The sequence below is a fragment of the Bubalus kerabau genome, chromosome 14 (genome assembly GCF_029407905.1).
Source record: "Bubalus kerabau isolate K-KA32 ecotype Philippines breed swamp buffalo chromosome 14, PCC_UOA_SB_1v2, whole genome shotgun sequence".
NCBI classification, from domain to species: Eukaryota; Metazoa; Chordata; class Mammalia; order Artiodactyla; family Bovidae; genus Bubalus; species Bubalus kerabau.
The window spans coordinates 37,267,671-37,291,096 of NC_073637.1; the positions used below are offsets into that span (position 1 = coordinate 37,267,671).

The 23,426-nt window shown below is 38.5% G+C and overlaps 1 long non-coding RNA gene across 1 annotated transcript in view; it reads right to left on the reverse strand.

Annotated features, from left to right (window-relative positions):
- Window positions 1–22,097, reverse strand: part of LOC129626787 (uncharacterized) — a 153,152-nt gene extending 131,055 nt beyond the window's left edge. Inside the window, exons 1-2 of the long non-coding RNA XR_008702211.1 lie at window positions 21,613–22,097; window positions 15,188–15,295 (exon numbers count right to left, since the gene is read on the reverse strand). This is a non-coding gene — a long non-coding RNA (uncharacterized LOC129626787). The remainder of the gene's footprint in view (window positions 1–15,187; window positions 15,296–21,612) is intronic.
- Between the last annotated feature and the right edge of the window lie 1,329 nt (window positions 22,098–23,426).

Below are 23,426 nucleotides of genomic sequence, written 5' to 3' on the forward strand. Positions count from 1 at the left end.
AATCGTAGTACATAGTATATAGTACAATCGTAGTACATAATACATAATTTTGTTAGATATTATAAAAAAAAAAGGAATTTATTACTATATTTTGGGACTCACAGAGGGCTTGAAAACTAGCACGAAATAGTACAAGTATTTCTAATCTGTATGTGCTTTGTGTGAACCTTTCTGGAAAAATATAGCACATTTTCTTCAAAATTATACACTAACCCCAAAGGAACACAGACAGCATTATGCATTTTGCCTTCTTGAATATGGAAAAATCACCTTGATCCTTATAGCTCTACTTCCTATTTCATTAAGCACTAGGTAATAAATCATGGATTCACTAAATCTCAGTGGTGAAAGGGATTTTAGAGGTAATTCAGTTCTACCTTGTTCCCATGCAAGAGTCTTCAACAGATTATCACCAAGTAGTAATGAGCTAAGGCTATATGTCAAAAGTGCTTAGAACAGCTAGGCTATGTAGTAAGTGCCTAATAAATGTTATACATTCTTTTTAGTAATAATCAGGCACTGCACATTTCCAAGGACCTCATAAGAAAATCAGCTCATTTCGTCTTTCCCTGTAACTTGTAGTGAACTGTAAAGAATCTGCCTGCAATGCAGGAGACACAGCAGGCATGGGTTCGATCCCTGGGTCAGGAAGATGTCTTAGAGGAGAGGACATGGCAACCTATTCCAGTGCTTTTGCCTGGAGAATCCTATGAACAGAAGAATCTGGCAGACTACAGTCCATGGGGTCACAGAGAGTTGGACATGACTGAAGCCACTGAGTACACACGCACATACACAGTGTTTAAGCGCTATCATTGGTTCAATGACTCAAAAATTACAATGAATAGAGAACTTAGCTACTGATGCAAACAACTTTTTGGGTAAAAACTTAAAAGGACTTGGAACAGTATCTCAATTTAATATGCAATATTTGGGGTGTTTTTTTCAGCAGAATACATTTATCATCTTAAAACTTTTCACTGAATTATAGGATCATAAATTTCATTTTTTTCCAAATACCCTTCATATTATACTATCTTGTCATTTTTTAAGGTTGGTAAGAACATTGTAAGATTTTTGAGGCTGGTCTTCCAAAGTAATAGCAAAATCTATTGAACACTTACTGACAGCACAGGTAAAAGCCACTAACTTCAGTTAAAATTGCAGTCTATTGCTTTTGTTCCAAGAAGCGAAGACAGTCTTCAGAGGACTCTAATGCTCCAGGTAACGACACAGGCTCATGGCACATGTGAATTAGCCCAGTACTCTCCTGGCTGCCATTGCTGATGGTTCTGTGAATTAGGATCCCCATTCAATAAGACATAGGAGACTGGGTTTGATCCCTGGGTTGGGAAGATCCCCTCAAGCAGGAAATGGCAATCCATTCTAGTATTCTTGCCTGAAGAATCCATGGACAGAGGAGACTGGTAGGCTACAAGGCCATGGGTTTGCAAAGAGTCGAACATGACTGAGCACACACACGTCAATATCACAAATAGATCACACTTTGAAAGATTTGAAAATCTTTGTTGGCTTTATTGTTTTAAGGGGGCAGCCGGACTCACAGTTTGAATTTAAAATATATAAATGAGAATGATTGGGGTGGTCCTAAGATGGTGGAGGAATAGGATGGGGAGAAAGGTGTATCCATTTTGACTGAAATCAATCACCATATTTTAAAAAGGCTATTCTAGGGTAAACAGAAGAATCACCATTTTTTTTTTTTGTTATAAAAAAAAAAATACTTAGCCAGATAAATCACCATTTTTTAAGAGACAAAATTGATTAAGTTAAAATACAGATCTGATTTTGCTAGTCCATAGTAAATGATGATCTATTTTTTTTCCAAACAATATGGAATCTGAGCAAACCACTAATTCTAATGTCTCATGTGAACTTTTTAAACAACTGAACTTTAGTGCAAGTCAGCTTTTGCCACCAACAGGTTCCTATTTTGAAAAGTGGTTAAATGCAGGCACGCATGGGTGCTAAGTCGCTTCATTCACGTCCGACTCTTTGCAACCCTATGGACTGTAGCCTGCCAGGCTCCTCTGTCCATGGGATTCTCTAGGCAGGAATACTGGAGCGGGTTGCCATTTCCTCCTCCAGGAGATCTTCCCAACCCAGGGATCAAACCTGAGTCTCGTACGTCTCCTGCACTGGCGGGCAGGTTCTTTACTACTAGTGCCACCTGGGAAGCCCTAAATGCAGGCGTAACTAACCAATTATGAGCATTTTTCAGGGCATATAATTTTAGACACCTGAACACAACAGATTTTTTGAATCCAGTTTTTAAAGTTAAGCCTCCTAGCCTACCAGATGAGGTCAGGTAAATGTATGTTTTTAAAATATTTCAGAGAAACATGGGTGGACAAATCACTAATACAAACACTAAGATTAAAAAAAGTAAAATGTGTATTTGGACACTGTTTCTTATGCCAAGAAAATCTATTTCTGTTTTTTAATAGAAATTAGAAATGAAATTTTAAGTAACATATCATTTTAGTCATAAATAATCTAGCATTAATTTTTTCCTTGTAAAACGTGACTGATATTAAGGTTATTATGTGGTTACCCAAAGCATAAAATTTTATTCTTGAAAAACATCTGAGATGGCTATCCTTTGAAAGAAGTACAACAGCATCATTAAAGAAATAAATGAGCATATACTATATACCTTGCCAAATGATGTTTGATACAATAGAGCATTTGAGAATTTCTAGACATCAAAGTAAATTTCCATACACTTTAGGATTCCTAAAAGGAATTTTAGTTTATACAGGATGTAAGTAAAAATAAGAAATAGTGAACAAACAACCATCCATTTCAATATTTGCACAGCCCAGAAGCAATGATCTCTTCCAGGTAGTATTTAAAAAAAAAAAAATTTTTTTTTTGGCTCCTTTTCAACAATCTTTCCTTCTTTTTGTAAGGAAAAGGAAAAACAAAAAGGGTTTTTTTTTTTTTTTTCATTACTGATTTTAATTCTTTTTTTTTTTTTTTTTTTTCATTTTGAAATACAAGGTACCTACTACCTGGAAGAAAACATATATTTGTTGTCTTTTGATAAAAATATAACAAATGTATGTATACTGCTTAATAAAGGCATGCCTGTTCTTCTTTTGATCCTCTCAGCAATTCTGAAATACATAAGACTGAAGTATTACCCTGTTCTAGAGATGAAGACCCTGGTTAGAAATGGTCAGAGAGATCTGCACCCACTCCAGCCAGAACTCCAACTCCAGCCTCCAGTTGCCTGCCAAGCTCATGCTCTCTCCTGTACTCTCATGGGTATCCACTGACTCAAACCAATAAGAACACAAGCTCAGTTATTGCCTTACTGATGTGAAATGGGGGTATATGTTCACAGTGTTGAATCAAAGTGTTTAAAAATAAGAGATGTAGTCCAATTTATGTTACGTTTGAATTTGGGAGAATTCTCAAAGAAATTTCAGGAATTCATTTGAAATATAGACATCAATTGATCTAGTTTAACAGAGTAGAGCCATTTTGGAAAAGATTTCTTCAATGGATAATATTTATTTGGAAAAAGCACATGAAATTTTTCATATATGATTGTCAGGTTATTTTGCCCACCTACTTTCCTACATGGGCTTCCCAGGTGGCGCTAGTGGTAAAGAACCCACCTGCCAGTGCAGGAGACATAAGAGACATAAGTTTGATCCCTGGGTTGGGAGGAATCCCTGGAGGAGGAAATGGCAACAACACTCCAGTATTCTTTTCTGGAGAAACTCATGGACGGAGTAGCCTGGCGGGCTACAGTCCATATGGTCGCAAAGAGTCAGACATGACTAAAGTGACTTAGCACACACCTTCCTATATTCACATAGTTAAAATGAATCTATGTTGCTATTTTCTTTTATAATCCTATTTTCATAAAAGGACATATGTAGGAATTAACTTCATCCTCTGCCTAAAGTGTCAGGAAGTTTCCATTAATGGAGGTTCAGTTAACAAGGTTTCATAGCAGTGATGTTTGCTCTCGGTGGACCTCTACGCTCATGAAACCTAAAAGAGCAAGAAAAGCTCTGAGCCTGATTCTGGTCTGGTCCCTAAGGTGCTCGGTTTCCTGCGCCCACGTGGAGCAAAAACAGCTAGACTACCACATGTGACGATTTCTTTCCATTTACAAAACCTCTGCTCCAGGCAATGGTAGTCATTCATTCATTCAACCAAAACCATGTTTTTGCATCTACAATGTGCAAAATAGAGAGGGCTCAATGTCAGAGGGAGGGTGATTATGCCTCTCTCATATTCTCTGACTTCAAACAAATCACAGTCTAGAAGGTAAGCAGATTTGTAAGTAAGGGGAGACAATTGAAGACAGAATAAAACATATGCTAATGAGCAGTTCAAAGCATTTATTTTGTGTAGAAGAAAAACTTCTGTTTGGGGGAGAAGATAAATAAACCAACATCTGAATGTATCCAGGTTGCAAACAAAATGCAAAAGGAAAAATAAGAGTTTTATTAATTATATTTATATAAATGAAGTGTGAAAGTGTTAATCGCATCTTACTCTGCAACCCCATGGACTGTTGCCCACCAGGTTCCTCTGTCTATGGAATTCTCCAGGCAAGAATAGTGGAGTGGGTAGCCATTCCCTTCTCCAGGGGATCTTCCCAACCCAGGGATTGAACCCAGGTCTCCTGCATTGCAGGCAGATTCTTTACCATCTGAGCCACCAGGGAATTTATATAATGTTTATATAAATACTGGAGTAGAGAGAATTTTAATGCAAAAATAGGTTGATGAGATCACTGTATTAGTTATTTATAACTGTGTAACAAAATTACCCCAAAACTTAGCATCTTAATATGCATTTATTATCATATGCATTATGACACCTCACACAATTTTTGAGAGTCAGAAATCTGGGAGCAGTTTATCTAAGTGTTACTGGATTATCAGGGCTCTCATGAGGACGTATTAATACCTTAAGCTTTCTGCTGGGGCTGCTTCATCTGAAGGTTGAACTGAGGCTGAAGGATTCATTCCAAGAAGGCTCCCTCACATGGAGAGAGAAAGAAGGCTTCAGAGCCCTGCACATAGGCCTCTACACAAGGCTGTTTGAGTGTCCTCACATCATGGCAGATGGCTTCCCTCAGAGTGAATGATCCAAGAGAGAGCAAGGAGGAAGCCACAACAAGCTTTCATGACCTGGTATCTACAGTGGCACACCATTTCTTCTCTTGCTTCTGCTTATTAGAAGTTAGTCATTAAGTGCAGACCATACCCAAGGAGAGTGATTCATCGCAAGGAGTTCATCATTAAAAGACTCCATGTCTTAAAGGGAAGAGTACTATAAACATATTTTCAAACCGCTACAAACACATTCAGGAATGGAACACAAAGTATAGAAGTGTTTCTTTATGTATTCCAAGCATCTTTTAAAGTTATCATAGAACTATTTGGATATGATATTACATATAAACAAAAAGCACATGTACAGAAATGTGGACATCAAAGAACCCTTATCACAATATCAGTGCCACTATATAGATACCCTGTGGGCTCCACAAGTAACAATATTCATTGACTGAAGGATGAAGAAGATTCCAAAAGAAATGATTAGGAGAACTAAAAAATGTGAAGATGCGTCATATGAGGGTTCTGATACAATCCTGGAACTATGAAACTGGATCATCAAACTGAGCATTTAGTGGGTTGGCAAAGATGCTCTGTTTCCTGGAAGGTCATCCTACCCACCCCTTGGCAACAAGCACACATTCACTTTGTGATGCATAAACTTTATTAACTTTGATTATCCAATGTCATCTGGTTATAAATGAAATCACACTTCATTAGAACTAGAAGAGATCTTCTCAATTCTTTATAAATGAAGAAATATTTTATAAATGAAGAAAATGAGGCTCAGAGGGAGGAAATAAGTCAAATCCAGGATAATGGAGTGAGCCTGAGAGAAATAAAATGAGAAACCTTGATGGGGATGGGAATGCAATGGTAGAATCACCTCAAGTGCCAACAAGAACAAAGGTGGGAACCCTCCATTTATCTGCAGGCACTAATGTCACCCCAGGGCCCTGTTCGTATTGTCAGTACTCTCACAGCACAGCTACAGAGCTGAGTACATGCCACAGAGATCTTCTAGTCATAAAGCCCAAACTTTCTACTGTCTGGTTCATTACAGAAAAAGGTTATTGTATTTTTGCTACATTAAAATGGCTTTCTCAGAGAAAGACAAATATTATATGATACAACTTAAATGCAGAATCTAAAAATAGTACAAATGAACTTATTTACAAAACAGAAGCAGACTCACAGACACAGAAAACAAACTTATGGTTACCAAAGGGTAAGTGGGGGAGGGATAAATTGGGAGTAGGGGAGTAACTGGGCTTCCCTTACAGCTCAGTTGGGAAAGAATCTGCCTGCAATGCAGGAGACTGGAGTTCAATTCCTGGGTCGGGAAGATCCCCTGGAGAAGAAAATAGCAACCCACTCCAGTCTTCTTGCCTGGAAAATCTCATGGACAGAGGAGCCTGGCTGGCTACAGTCCATGGGATCGCAAGAGTCGGACACGACTTATTGACTAAACCACCACCACCAGGGGAGCAACAGGTGCACACTACTACATATAAACAGCAAGGACCTAATGTATAGCACAAGGAACTATATTCAGTATCTTGTTATAAACTATAATGGAATAGACTCAAAAGAAAAATATATAGATATATACATACTTGTATAACGGAATCACGTTTGTTGTACACCTGAATGAACTACAATTTAAAAAAAATAAATTAATTTCTTATTCTAGCTCACGCTTTTGGTGACTTTTCATCATCAGACCTCTAAACCAGAAAGTGGTTTTATTTTTCTTTTAAGTATTTACACTGCCCTTCCTACCTCAAAAAAAAAAAAAAAAAAGTCCCAAAGTCTGTGCCTTTTCCTTGGAAAGAGAAACGCAAATGCCATCATCGCTATTAATAACTGCTCATACACATCCGGTTCTGAGCACTATGGTCACTGAGCTCTCAGCCTCCTGCATGTTAAGAGGGCAGGTCAGAGGCAGGTCAAGAGGCAGTGAGTCTTAATGGTTAGAATCCCTCTTTCCTTTCTTTCCAGCATCAGCCACAACCAATTTTCATCCTTGTCACACTTTATTTGTTTGATGCATAGGGACCAAGTGAGCTATTCCAGGACACAAGATGCCGATCAGCTCAGATAAACAAACGTTTACAGAGTGCATGTAAAGGGCTTGGCATTAAGTTTGGCCCTGGAAATATATAAACAAGTCACTGTCCAGGACAGGGAAGCCTGGCGTGCTGCAGTCCATGGTGTCACAAAGAGTTGGACACAACTGATCGACTGAACTGAACTGTCCTGGCTCTGGGGCAGCTTTCCTGTCTAGGTTTTATTCTCCACCTCAAATACCCAACTGGTAATACAGCTTGGTACCCAATTTGAATTTTGACAGCCAATCTCTTCCAAACTCTCAGGTCACATTCCAATCTGGGCTCTTCTCATGGGGCCCAACAAGCCTTGCCCAGGCAAAGGAAAACATTGCCTTATTCCACCCCCCAGCATTGTCTGACACCCAAGCTCATCTTAATCCTGTGAATGCATGCCCATTACAATTCAATTAAGAGAGAGTATCTTAGCCCCCTGGTCAAATCCTTTTTAATTAAATAACAATGGGCCTCTTTAAAGCACTTACTACTTGTGTGCCTGGCACGGTGGAGATAATACTAGTAAAATCAACAAATGCTAAAACAGCATTTCCGGTATGTCAGGCAGGATTCTTAGGATTCTCACACATACGCATGCGTGCTTGCTAAGTCGCTTCAGCTGTGTCCTTCTCTTTTGCGACCCCATGGACTGTAGCCCGGCAGGCTCCTTTACCCATGGGATTCTCCAGCCAAGAATATACATATAACCTCATTCAGTCTTCGCAGCCACCCTGTGATATCAGTTATTACCATCATTCCCGTCTACTGATGAAGAAAATGACCGCCGGGCTCTGCATCATGCAGCCAGTGAATATCATTGTAGCGCAAATCTGAACCCAGAGACTCAGGCTCCAAAAACTGTGTCCTTGTTCACTAGCTGGCTTTCATATGTTATTTCTAATCATATAAGAATGTATTATTACCCCTTCTTTACAAATGAGGATGAACTGAGGCTGAGGGAGGTTTAAAAACTTGCTCAAGTGCAAGGCAAAGGCTGAAGCAGATATGTCTGACTCAACGTGTCCTGCCCTTTCCCAAAAGATGGCCCAATGGGGCTTGGTCCTAGTGGCTATATATACACTTTGCCGTTGACAAGTGCTTTGGCATATAGTATCTTATTTCTTCATCACAGAGACCCGGCAATATAGATCTTATTTATCTGTTTGTAAAAACAAAATTGAGGCTTAGAAGTTGAAATAACTTTTCCAAGGTGTCATAATTAGTTAGTTGTGACTCAAAGCCAGGTATTCTGATTCTAAGTCAAGGTTTCCCTCACTCTGACCAACTGCCTTCCGTTTTCAAGTTAGTTTCTATTTGCCGTGCATACATTACAGCCAGTTTAGCCCCAGTTCTAGGCTATACTCTCTGGGGCTGAAAATGCAAAGCATTGCTTCTGTCAGATCAAGGAAGAGAAGAGAAACTGGCTTATTAGGGATCCAACTGAGAGTTATAACAACTTAAGTTATCAGGAAAGAAGAATATATATATATATATATATATATATATACAGCAAAGAATCCACCTGCAATGCAGGAGACCCAGGTTTGATCCCTGGGTTGGGAAGATCCCCTGGAGAAGGGAAAGACTACCCACTCCAATATTCTGGCCTGAAGAATTCCATGAATTGTATAGTCATTGGGGTAGCAAAGAGTCAGACACAACTGAGCGATTTTCACTTTCACTTTCATATATATATTTATATAGGCTTCCCAGGTGGTGCTAGTGGTAAAGAACCTGCCTGCCAATGCAGGAGACATAAGCTACATGAGGAGGAGGAAATGGCAATCCACTCCAGTACTCTTGCCAGAAGAATCTCATGGACACAGAAGCCTATATATTTGTATGTGTGTGTGTGTGTGTGTGTGTGTGTGTATTCACCAGCAGATATTTCCATCAAAATGATTAGCTTGTAGCAGATGCTACATCACAGGTTAAATCTGTAAGATGATGAAAGTGAAAGTGAAGTCGCTCAGTAGTGTCCGACCCTTTGCGACCCCATGGACTGTAGCCTACCAGGCTCCTCAGTCCATGGAATTTTCTAGGCAAGAGTACTGGAATGGGTTGCCATTTCCTTCTCCAGGGGATATTCCTGATCCAGGGATCAAACCTGTGTCTCCCGCATTGCAGGCAGATGCTTTACTGTCTGAGCCACCAGGGAAGTAAGATGAAATGGGACTAAAACTGTGGTTTCAAACCAGTGCCTCCATGAGTACAACCTGGGGGTTTCTTGAAGGCTCAAGGCTATTGGGTGGTCTGCCCAGTCCCTTCCCTGGGCATGAGCTGCAGAGTCATGATTCATGCAGGACCAAGTGGAGTTCTTTCCACATGGTGGACGGTTCAAGTAACATGTAAACCATGGTCGGCAGGCAGCCAACGCTAAACAAGGGGAGTACAAAAGCCAGGTTATAAAGAAAAAGAGGACTGAAGAAAATAAGAAAATACGCAGAGAAAAACAGAAAGAAAACTGCTTGAATTTCCTTTCTTAAATTTCCTTTCTTAAGGTTTTCCTTTTGTTCTATGTCGTTCTTAAGACTTTTTTTTCTTTCCTTAAACTAGTTCATGGCAAGTTCCACTACTTGCAATCAAATAAACTAGAAATATTCAAAGTGTGAAGATGGAGGAGGGTGAGATGGATAGGCAAATAGACAAGGTTTGAAGCCTCACATTCTTATTAGGCTTTGTTATGGGTTGAACTGTCTCCCCTTCAAAAAGACAGGCTGAAGTCCTAATCCTTGGTATCTGTGAATGTGACTTAATTTGGAAGAAGGATCACTAAAGTTGCTATTGGGCTTGCCAGGTGGCACTAGTGGTAAAGAACCCACCTGCCAATGCAGGAGACATAAGAAATGTGGGTTCAATCGCTGGGTAGGGAATATTCCTTGGAGGAGGGCATCGCCACCCACTTCAGGATTCTTGCTCCGGGAATCCCCATGAACAGAAGAGCCTAGCAGGCTACAGTCCATGGGGTCACAAAAGAGTCGGACATGACTGAAAAGACTTAGCATAGATAGCATAATCCAATATAACTAATGTCCTTATAAGAAGAGGAGAAGAGGTGGGGAGAGTGCCCTGTGACAATATGGTAGAGATCAAAGTGCGGTAGCTCAAACGCCAAGGATTGTCACAGATGTCCAAAAACTAAGAAGAAGCAAGAAATATTCCTCCAAAGCTTTCAAACAAAACCCTGCCAACACCCTGACTTGGGACTGCCAGCCTCTGGAACTGTGAGATAGTAAATTTCTGTTGTTTTAAGCCACCCAGTTTATTGTTCCTTGTTATAGCAGCCTGGTGGGAATACAGGCTTCCAATAAGATGTTCCTGATTTTAAAGAAGAAACTGAAAACTACTAAATTCCATATTTTTCAATGTATCTAAAAATTTCACTTTAAAAATCCCACTCATGATAAAGCTGGATAAATAAAACCCTGACTAATTTATAATTTCCCAGCTAATTAGACTCATATGGATGTCATATACTTGTATAACTACTTTCAGTATCTCTCCTAAAGAGTGTCTTCTCACTGTTAATGAAATAAATATTTAAGTTTTCCATTTTGGTTAAAAGTTACTTTTCCTTTTTAGAATGTACAAATGTAGGAATAAGGTACATACATATTTTAGTTCATATTTTTCTTGCAAAACCCAGCATCTCAGCAAAAACTGCTGTTAGCATTTCAAATTTACCAGAATTTAAAGAAACGCAGGAAGTATAGTTATGAGAATGGAGCCCTAAAATATAATTATTCCAAAGAACTCTTAAATATTATCATCAGAAATTTTTGTAATAAAAGTAAATTAACTCTACCATTTATAATAAGATGTTCCTTTGAGAGTCTCAGGAGACCCGATTCCCTCTACAGCTAACAATATAACCAAACATATGTAGTGTTGGTGTTTATAATACCTGGCACTGGTATAATGGTTGCATTTACAGTGTTTTATTATGGACTTGAAGACAGCCAGATAACTTTTTAACCACATCTTTTTAGCAGTATTTACAATAAAAGTGCATTAGAGGTATATTGTACTTTTGCATTATCAAAGACCTTTTAAGTATGTGATCCCACCTGACCTACAAAATTACAATTTTAAATAAGAGAAAGTAAATATTATCATCTCTGTTTTCTAGTTAAAGAGACTGATGCTTAGTGATCCACCCGAGGTCATACAATTAGTAAAAGTTAAAACCAAGTCTTTCAATCCCTGGGTGGGGAAGATCCCTTAAAGACAGAAATGGTAACCCACTCCAGTATTCTTGCCTAGGAAATCACACGGACAGAGGAGTCTGGTGGGCTACAGTCTTTGGGGTCAAAAGAGCTGGACATGACTTAGCAACTAAACAACAACTTCTGACTCTGAATCTAAAATGTAGGTTTTATGATGCCAGGATTCTATCTAAATCAGACAGAAGGTTTAGGTATCTACAGAGCTCACAGCTTCTAAGGAAAAGATAGTGATTCATATCTCAATTCACTTTTAAAAAAAGAGCTAGTACATGCTTTTCTTATCTTGACGTGATATCCTTGTAGAAATTCTCATAATCTAAAGAAATTGAAAGATGCAGCCTTAACTTGGCCCTTTAATGTCTGTTCAGAGGTGCCTACCTAGAAGAGGCCAACCTTGGACCTATGGAGAGAGAGGGGGCTGTGCTCATCCCAGCGGGGCCCCTCAAGAGAGGATACTGGAGTGGCTAGAATTAGGACTAATATGATGTAAAGCCCTGCAAACACCTTCTTCTTCTTTCTGTTCTCATGAGGCAAGTTGAACAGTTGATAAAAACTACAAAATTACATGAGCTACTTCTTTCTAGATGCAGAAAAAACACAGGCAGTAAATTCCAGAAAAAGAAAGGTGGGATTTCTGATTTAAATGTTTTTTCCAGGACTGTTATCTCCTTAGGATTAAAATAAGAAGCTACTTCACTCTTGCCCATGGTCTCTGGTCACATGAAAGATGTATTCCACAGTGCCACTACGGTCAAGAGGCTACATTTTAGAAATACTGGGGGTGCAGTTTACTCTTGTGTTTACTCTGAATACATTGATTTTTCAGTAAGAAAACATTTTGAAAGATGAACATGACAAGCAAGGGACATTTCACGTTTGGAAGTACAGGAATTCCTGGTACCAGGTCTTCTTTTAATCCTTTAGTTTCCTTCAACAACAACAAAACATAAAACCCAGTTGAAAAATAGGCAGAAAACCTAAATAGACATTTCTCCAAAGACATACAGATAACCACTAGACACATGAAAAGATGCTCAACATTGCTAATTATTAGAGAAATGCAAATCAAAACTATAGTGTGGTATCTCCTCACACTGATCATCATTAAAAAGTCTACAAATAACAAATGCTGGAGAGGGTGTGGAGAAAAAGGAACCCTCCATTGCTGCTGGTGGGAATGTAAGCTGGTAGAGCCACTGTGGAAAACAGTATAGAAGTTCCCCAGAAAATTAAAAATAGAATTACCATATGACTGGGCAACCTCACTCCTGGGCATATGTTCAGACAAAACTATAATTCAAAAAGATACATGCACACATGTTCACAGCAGCACTATGCACAATAACAAAGACAAGAAAACAACCTAAATGTCCATCAACAGACAAGTGGACAAAGAAGATGTTGTGCATATATACACTGGAATATTACTTGGTCATAAAAAAGAATGAAATAATGCCATTGACAGCAACATGGATGGACCTAGAGATTATCATACTAAGTGAACTAAGTCAGAAAGACAAATACCACATGATATCATTTATATTTAAAATCTAAAATATGACACAAACGAACCTATTTACAAAACAGAAACAGACTCACAGACATAGAAAATAGACTTCTGGTTGCCAAGGGGGCTGGGGAGGGATGGACTGGGAATTTGGGGGGTTTGCAGACGCAAACTATTACATATAGAATGGATAAACAATAAGGTCCTACTGCATAGCACAAGGAACTATATTCAATATCCTGGGATAAACCCTAATGGAAAAGAATATAAAGAGGAATGTATATATGTGTGTAACTGAGTCACTTTGCTGTACAGTGGAAATTAACATAACATTGTAAATCAAGTATACTTCAATAAAAAATAAATTTAAAAAATCCTTTAGCTTCCTGAGTTACCTTATTACTTTCAGCTAAGTTCTAGGCCCTTTTCCTATCTTGAGCCTGTTCCCCGACTTTCTGAAGGAAAAGGGAAACCTGAGAGCCAAAGAAAGTGAGCCTGGAGGAGCCCACCTGAGGCCCCCCACACAGGGACCTTTGGAAAGACCGCTCGCCCTTCGTGGTTGAGTAGGCAGGGGCCAAATGGCCCGGAAACTGCTTCTCCAATGCCACACACCGTTTGCCCTGGAGAAACATCACTCCCTAGTTTTCTACCTCCGAGGCTGCCAAGTATCTTTCAAGAATAAAACTGCTTCACTCTTCACGGGACAAAACACCTCTGAATGGTATGGAATGAGATGGCCCAATAAACACCATTTTGTTAGGATAGGCAAACAAAATTGAATCATTATATTCTTTACCTATTTGTTTTTTATTTGTCTCAAGTCAGTTAATTTCTTTCAGTCGCAAATGAGAACTGGCAGAGTATAAAATCTCCAAAGAAATGTTACCTGCAGCATTTATTTCTTGAAACTGTTAGTGATTCACCAACACTTTGACTTGCCTCGATGCAAGGAGCAAAGTTACATAAAAGGAGTAGAAAGTAGTAAGTTATTCCTGCATTTATTTTTCACTTACTTGATATGCACTACAGAACTATTTTTCATACAATAAGAAAACCGAGTATCACAGGCTCATAACAAGTTTAAAAGGACAAACAAATTAAACGTGTTAAGGGTACTTTTCCATTTAGGGTGAAAGCTACACCGAACAGAATGATCTCGAAGTGCTTTATGTGAATTACCTCACAAGATGATTTAGGAGATCCATAAAACACACTCTGTAATTGCATACAGTATGACTGCAGAAGCACCTTGATAGCACTTGACCCTTGGTTATTAAAATCCTAATCCATTAGCTGTTACTGCTTATTACATAACAACCAGTAGGTCTTGTAAAACACACATTTACAGGAACCACAACAGCATTACTATGGATCATACTTCAGGTTTGTAATAATTCTACGGAGAACAAAGCAGAGGTATGAAACCACAGGACTAAAAAGCGTCATAACTGATCTGAGACTTTCAAAGGCAAAGTCACGGAATGCCACCTCAAATATTGCTACGGAAAGTTTCCAAGAAAACAAACTTTTACTTACTGAAATAAGGTTTTTTAAAATTAAAATCGATTGACTTTTTCAAGTTCAAAATCACTCACAGGTTATTTTAAAAATAATCCCAAACTGGGAATATTTGCTTATGAGCCAAAAGAAGCTTGCTTTCTTCCTAGTATGAACCTGAGGAAAATTTACGAACCCTTTTTCTTGTGCTCACAAGATAAACAAACAAAATAAAACCAAAGGTTCTCCTCAATTTAAAGCCCACTCAAGAGTTTATCAAACTGTGAAACTACCAAACATTTTATTTTTTACCACACATAATGCGTGCATGCACACACACACACACACACACAGAGACATGTGTGTTCAGCAAAACAAATACGTACAAAACAATCCAAACTTAGACATTAATTTCAAGTTTCATGAGACAAATACATGCTTTCCCTGAGGCAAAGGAAAATAGAAATCTAAAAATTACATTAAGCATATTGGTAAAATTAAATAATACTAAAGGCTAGCTTTTTACTCTAGAACTCTACTTTTGATAACTGATACCTTTAAGGAAGATATAAATTAGGTTTGGTTGATGAAATAGCACACTACTTAATTCATAACTTTAAAAATCATTAAAAATTGGGACAGAGCTTTTGAGGAATTTCCAGACACTCAAGTTACAACAAAAATAGTAATTACGATTTTAAGAGCAATAACTCTTGCCTTAGGACTGACATTCTGTTTACTTACAGACTGTCCATTTATCCCCCGGGGGTCTTCCATTGAAGATTTCTTCTTCCGAATTATATATGGGCTATTAGCTCCACACTTCTTCAAAGACTTCCAACACCCCAGCACCTGTGATGAACAGAGCATCAAGCAGCCGTATTAATTGTGTGGCATGAAATTAAGGACCGATCTTTACATCTGCAGCTTTCCATTCACTAGCATGTATACACAAGTCAGGAATGCTTACCTTCACTGAATGAATCTTTAAAATAAATATTATGGGCTCACTGTTTATCACAATTTACATGAGCCAAATGTGGCCAAATTATAGCTCAGTGTGTCTGCTGTCAGCAGCTGCAGCCCAAGTCAAAAAAAAAAGAATGAAGAGGGCAGTGAGGGAGCTTTCCACACACATTATTTCTGAGCCCAACTATCCAAGAGCCTTTTTTTTTCTTTTCTTTTTTCTTTTTGAAATTGGTTTCTCCACACTATCTATCAACGTCAGCTGTACCACAATGCCAAGAGGAAATACTAACAAAGAAATATGATTGTAGTCTGAGGGAGAATAAAAGAGAAAAATCTAGAGTTGAGTGTTTTACCCTCAGGGCAAGGATATTATTATACTATTTCTTAGCAAGTTTACTTAGGTCACAGTTTCACGGTTGATCAATTCTGAAACTTCAAGAGACTCAACACCTTCGAGAAGAGTGGGATTTGGGGATGCTGCAAGATATAGACAACGAATGTAGTATTTTGAAATATATTCTATGGTTAGTTATCTTCAAATAGTAGTGATATAGCCACCAGGCTGCCTAATTTCATTTATAACTCTGAGAATTAATTTTCATACTCAAGTTCAAATGAGGAACCAAAAGAAATTCTCAGTTTTTCTTGCTTGGTCTTAGCAACTAAGAAATTAATCTACACTCCTCACATCAACTTCAACACAGATATTTAAATAGACATTAAAATTTAAGCAAAAAAAAAAAAAGATAATCTTAGTATCACCTAAGGTAATATTACAGAATAAAGAACATACAGTCATGTAAACTTCAGAATCACTTCTTATAAAGGTACTTGAACTTCTGCATGTAGGCATGGTAAAAAAAAAACCACTGCAGCAGAAGTTAAGAGATCTTAATTCAGGTTCTGACTCTACCACTAATAAGTGGAATGACCTCGGGCAAATGATTTTGGTTCCCTGAGCCTCAGTTTTATTATGTGCAAAATGGGAGACTTTAACTGGATGATAGCTTAGATTTTAGATTTATAATTTAATGAAATTTACACACATGATTTTCAGGTAAAATATTCCAAGCTTAGCTCATGTGGGATGTAATTTTGAAATGCTGGAGTAATTCTCATTTATGATATGACTTTTTGCTCACAATTATCAAGATTGGAAAACATATGCCTTATCCACTGTAAACACAAAAGTGATGCTTTTTGGACAATATAAGACATAAATAACTAGCTCCTAAAATCTGGACGGTCCTTAGTAGAGCAGAATATGCCTGTAGTTTTAACAAAAAACAATGTCAGTAAATAAAAAACATATGGATATATTTAAGTCCTGCTAACCCAAGAAAACACAATATACAACTCTATTTTGAATTGCACAAAATTTCAAAACCAAATCTTAAAATCTACCGCCATTGCTTTCAGAGGATTTCTTGCCTAATTAGGGAAGAGATATTATAGAAACCAGAGTTTTGTGTTTGTTTGTTTGTTTTTCCCATGGCTTCCTTTACTCTCTGGAGGCAAGTTAACATTTGCAGGTGATAAAGTAGTGTTTTAAAATAATGATAATAATTCTGCCTTACATTGGTAAAATGCTTTACAGTTTACAAAGTGTTTTCACATAAATCGCCCACAGTGCATTTATATGTGGTGAGACAAAGTCCAGTCTCATTCCTCACAGAAGGGGGCAGGCCCAGGACAAAGCCCCCTCTGATTTCCCCTAAATTCCCATCCTTTCCATACCTGTCCTAAGAACATGTTTCAATCAAAGCCTGTATATTTGATATTCCAGGATTATTTCCCATGTGTTTCTTTTCCATATTTCCATATTGAACTTACTGAACAGTTTAAGGTATTAAGAATGGTCAAGTTACATGAGCATGAAAGGTATTTCATCCGTCATTTTATTTTTTCTGAAGACGAAACTATTCTGTACAAAATACTATGTTTGTTGTTGTTTCCTGGGCTAAAAAAGAGAAGATTGAGATTATTGAGAAGCCAAAAGAGTCAGCATTCATCTAGTTCAGGTAGATGTCTCCACTAAGAAAGACTATGACTCACAAATCACAAAATCACAGAGACCCATGGACTTTATTTACAAATCCTCCTGCTTGCTAAATCAGCATAGTTGTTTCCAGATTTCTACATGTCAGTCCAAACCATGAAATATATGCCATGACTGGGTCTACTGATATTTAGGAGCCTGGCTCTGGTAAGCCCTTAATTCCCTAGTTGGACTTGGTCTTTCATGGTTTATAAATAAGCCTGCCCCCATTACAGCACTTATCTAATGAGACTGTCATTATTTCTCTACCTGTCTCCACCACTAGATTGTAGCTCCATGAGGCCTAGGACCATGCTTCCCTCTCTTGTTCTGATCACATATGGCACTCATTAAATATTTTGAATGAATGAATGAATATTATTGATACATAACAATTTCTGAATACATGTAAACTATGAGGAAGAAGTAGATGGCTAGTTAAATGGTGGTACTATCATTCAATCAACTTAAAAATGACTCATCATAAAAGACCTAAAAGGTCTTCAACATTTGTTCAAATACCCTAAGAAACAGGCTCAAGCAAAAACAGGTTAGTTGATTCCTATCTATCTACTTGCTTACCTATATATTACACACATAAAGAACAGCTATTCATAAAACTATATAGACCTAAAGAGTACTTAGAGTTGAACTTCAAAGAGATTTTGTCTAAACTAAACTAGACTAAACTAGAAAAAAAGGAATAGAAGAATGTCCAAGGAGGTTGATCTAAGTGTAGGAGGGAGAGGGAAGATGCATGCTGACGGAAGGATTGGTGACACGAAATTTGTGGAGATTTGTAAAGCAGTATGGACAGGTGTCATGGTATCAAAAGTGTCCCTACATGGTCAGGTGCCATAAGCCAATCCATATACATTGCATTCACAGCCCCAGGCCATGTGCCCACCTTGGCATCTGGTGCTGAGCAGAAGCAGGCAGATAGCAAGAAGGACAGTGGGAGGATCTGGGCACGAAGAAACAGAAGTACTGACTCTGTTTGAACTGACCTTTCCAGCACCTGAGGGAGCTATGCCTTCTTCAGTCCCAATCCTCTGAACTGTTGATAAAACACCACGAAAAGTAAACTTACATAGACTCCTCTGACACAAGATTAATGGAAGCCTTAAGAATTTCCTTTATATTTGCCACTCTTGGGGGAATGGGGTAGGAAGGAGCCGAAATCATTTGTAGACACACCAGCAAAGAAACAATGGCAAATAAATACTAGATGTATATGCTGATAAAAGATGCTACGGAAAACACCAAATCAAGACTACAATTTGACAAATCTTGCAATCACATAAAACCCCCTTTGGGGGTCCAAAGGCATTATGAAATTGCACCCCTGGTGATTACATTACAATGATACCTATAGACCCATATTTGGAAATGTATTTCATACTCCACTGCAACTAACAAGCTTATTGTTAAATACTGAATAGTTCTAGATACAGAAACTTTTTGAGAAACACTGAGTCCACCTGCAGTGCGGGGAGACCCAGGTTCTATCACTAGGTCGGAAAGATCCCCTGGAGAAGGAAATGGCAACCCACTCCAGTGTTCTTGCCTGGAGAATTCCATGGACACAGGAGCCTGGTGGGCTACAGACAATGGGGTCACAAATATAGGAGAAAAATACATCTATTCCATGCATTCCTGCTATAATTTAAACTCTTCCCAATTCTATAAACACCCTTGCTACTTAAAAAAAAAAGGGGGGGGTTCTGTAAGTCCATATTCACCACCCCACATTGACACTTCCTATTCTTTTCCCACCCATTTTCCAACTGCTGGGCAGTTGATAAAATAAGCAACAGCACCTCATTTTACCTGTAAAAATTACCTTACTTTTACTTTAGTTCTAGCTCATCACAAGTATAAGCAGTGTGCAGTGTAGTAGCACATGTGCTCAGTCGTGTCTGACTCTTTGCGACCCCATGGACTGTAGCCACCAGGTTCCTCTGCCCATGGGATTTCCCAGGCAAGAATATTGGAGTGGATTGCCATTTCCTTCTCCAGGGGATCTTCCTGACCCAGGGCTCAAACCTGCATCTCTTGAGTCTCCTGCATTGGCCGGCAGATTCTTTACCATCATCAAAAACATTCTGACTATTGTCAGATCAAAAGATTGGTAAATGAGAAGCTGAAATAAGTGTGCAAGTTACAGAGCCATGAAATAGAGAAAGGGTCTAGTTAGGCAGGTGGATGGAAGAGACTTTCCAGATTGAAGAAAAACAAGGTGAGGGTGGAGGTGGGGATTAATATGATTGGGAAGAAAATAATCCTTTCAAAAATTTTATACAACACATATATTTAAATTTTTCCTGCTGGTTATATAAAAAAAAGGGTTTTAGTTTAGATGGCATATAAATCATCTCTAATGAACCAGAGACCCATCAGACACTGTTAGTAACTTGCAGCTCCTTGGATGAAAGAGTATTTTCATTACAACACACCATCACTTTCATCTTTGCCTTCTCACCAAGTGTTGAGTTTTCTAACATTCCTGAGAAGCAGAAGGAAACTAGCGGCTGAACACTGCTTTGTAGAAAAGAAAAGGGCTATTCTGAAATATGTCCCCAGAAGACCACAACTGCAGATTGAATAAACATATCAAATCAAGGGGTCTTTAAGAAAATTTACAAACAGAAGCCTGCAGTGAAATGAACCATTGGATAAATGACCTCCAGAGACTTCAACTCACTATTCCATGTGCGGCTGCGTCTCAAGGTGGCTTCTTCTTTGCTTTCCTCACCTTCTTCAGAAATACGGTTATATCAGGGGAAACAGAGATGTGGTATGCTCAGGTGAGTCAGATTCAAAAACCAGATTCTCATTGACCTTTCCAACTGTTGGAAGGACTACATTCCCCAACCATAGAAGCCATTAAGGAAAATCAAGTTCAGCTCTATGTTGGTGAAATTCTATGGCTGGAGATGCAGTTTCTATAGAAATAAATGTTGACACACTTATTTGCTTTTATAGCTTTTCCACTGATTTACTGGTGCTGCTATTCTAAAGTTTGAAGTATGAAGCCTCTGATCTTTAGAGAATGTCTGAATAAATATGACCAGATTTCTGTTTCCACCATATACAACTTCCTTCAGAGGAAGAATATAAGACAAGGGGATAACCCAATGAGCTGACACTAATCAGGAAAATGTTACTTTTATTCAGTAACTGAAGTTGAATTCAAGCTTTGTTTCCAAGAGTATTAGACCTACACACTATTTCAATGTAGCACTTTCTACATTATAAAAACTCTAAAGAAACACACCTGTAATTCCATCAACCCAACGTGTCTGTATGCATACACAATTTTATATAGCTGTAATCAGAGCAAATATTCATGCTTGTGCTTCTCTGGTTTCTCTTAACATCATTTCCTAAGTATTTTACAGTCTGTACACTTATCATTTTAATGCCTGTGTAATATTCCATCAGGGAGATGTTTCCATAAGGTGGGATATTTGGGAATTTTTTCCACTCTTTCACTATAGCATATAACACTTCAATATCTTTATTCTACAAGTTTTTTCCTTCTTTTAATTATTTTTCTTTAAGCATAAATCCAAAATAGAATAATTAAAGGATCAAGAGGTATGATAGCTAAAAATGCTAATTCTTTTCAAGTCAAATTCACTTATTTGGATTTTTCTCTCATAACAACACTGACCCTAGTGGAAGGATGAAACACAGCATTCATATTTGTAAAATATTACAATAAAGTTGTTACAAAAGAATCTGTAATCTTGATAACATTCATGAACCTCCCTATATCAGAGATTACCAAATTTTTGTGTTCATGACAAACTTCTGCATATTAAAACTACTGCAGGGTATTTGAAAGCTTAACTAAATCATTGATGTAGGCATCACTATGCTGACAAACGTAGGCATGGTTATCACACTCATCACCTGCTTTCTTTCACTCAGCATTGCTTTTGGAATAGAATCTGTTCTCACAGATTAAAGACAAAAAGTCAAAGTGGGGGACTATACTCAGCATTTTGTAATAACGTATAAAGAAAAACATGTTGTTACAAACGTTATTCGGAGAAGGCAATGGCAACCCACTCCAGTACTCTTGCCTGGAAAATCCCATGGATGGAGGAGCCTGGTAGGCTGCAGTCCATGGGGTCATGAAGAGTTGGACACTTACTGAGTGACTTCACTTTCACTTTTCACTTTCATGCATTGGAGAAGGAAATGGCAACCCACTCCAGTATTCTTGCCTGGAGAATCCCAGGGACGGGGGAACCTGGTGGGCTGCCGTCTATGGGGTTGCAAAGAGTAGGACACGACTGAAGCGACTTAGCAGCAGCAGCAGCACAAACATTATTACACCTGGGCTTCCCAGGTGGCGCTAGTGGTAAAGATCCCGCCTGCCAATACAGGACACCTGGGTTTAATCCCTGGGTCAGGAAGATCTCCTGGAGAAAGGAATAGCAACCACTCCAGTGTTATTGCCTGGAGAATCCCATAGACAGAGAAGCCTGGTCTGCTACAGTTCATGGGGTCACAATGAATCAGACACTACTGAAGCAACTTAGCATAAGGAAAAAGGATCCGAAAAATAGATATATCTATATGTATGTATAACTGAATCATTTAGCTAGCTGTATACCTGAACCTATCACATTATAAATCAACTATACTTCAATTTTTTAAAATCGTAAAAAAAAAAAAAAGAAAACATCTTTAAATTAAAAAAAGTTAAAACACATTTCAGTAAACATGGGATCTTTTACCATTTTTCTAATCATTTTCCCTCTTACCTTCGGCAAGGTTAACTCACCATGTCACATGACTTAGTTGGTTGAGTCTCACAGCCATTGTCATAAAATAATTTCTACTGAAGCACAGAAGAAGTCAGTGTTTCCCACAATGACAACTGGCTGCAAGCCCATGAGGGATTGGAGGAGAGGTGTGCTATAATAGCACAATGCTTGAGAACTACAGGCACATAAATCTTTTATGTCATAAAGTAATTCAGGCATCTAAGAAAAAATCTAAACCATAATTCCACACGAGAAACTCATCTAAAATTTCACCAGGCTGTTGTATCAGTTCTGCTGCAGTTATTGAATCTGGGGCATTGCTAGTCCTCCACAGACATTGTTTGTCCACAATGGATCACAGAAATAGTTTCTCAGCCTCCCAAGACTCTGGTTTTACTTTTAAAATAACTTCTGCTCTTGAACAACTGGTAGCAAACTAAACTGGTTCCATTCAATGGCTGTTCGATGCTGTCCAAATAACTATAACTGATGAATTTTCTTACTTTATTCAAGGAAAAGGGGATCTGAAATAGCTACTCCTTTGCTTTTACACAGAAAGCTCTACCATCAAATACCTCTGAAGATGTGAAACATACATCACAAAAACTCATCCATGGGATGGAAAGCAGGGCAGTGGAGCCAGGGATAAAGATGCGGGTGGGGCAGGGTTGGAGTGCAGAGGGCATGAGGGAACTTCCCACGTGGCTCAGTTGGTGAAGGATCCACCTGCCATGCAGGAGACCTGGGTTCCATCAGATCCTCTGGAGAAGGAAATGGCTACTCACTCCAGTACTCTTGCCTGGGAAATTGCATGGACAGAGGAGCCTGGCGGGCTACGGTTCAAGGGGTCACAAAAGAGTCAGACATGGCTTGGAGACTAAACCACCACCAGAAACATTCTATATCTTAATGGCCATGATCATGTGAGTATACATAATTGTCCAAATTCATTGACCTACACACTTTATAAAGTTGATTTTTCTAATGTGCCAAAATTTATATTTCCTATCAATTGTCAACCTCTTTTTTTCCCCAGTACCATTAATGAAGCCACAAACGGTGTTGACAGTGATTGCCTTCTTCATCGGGGATGGTAAGTTCTTGCCCCTCCAAATCAAACATGACATCAGTGCTGGTCTTTATCCAAATGTTCACCCACCAACACTCCCCCTAAGGCATGCAACATCTATTTCTG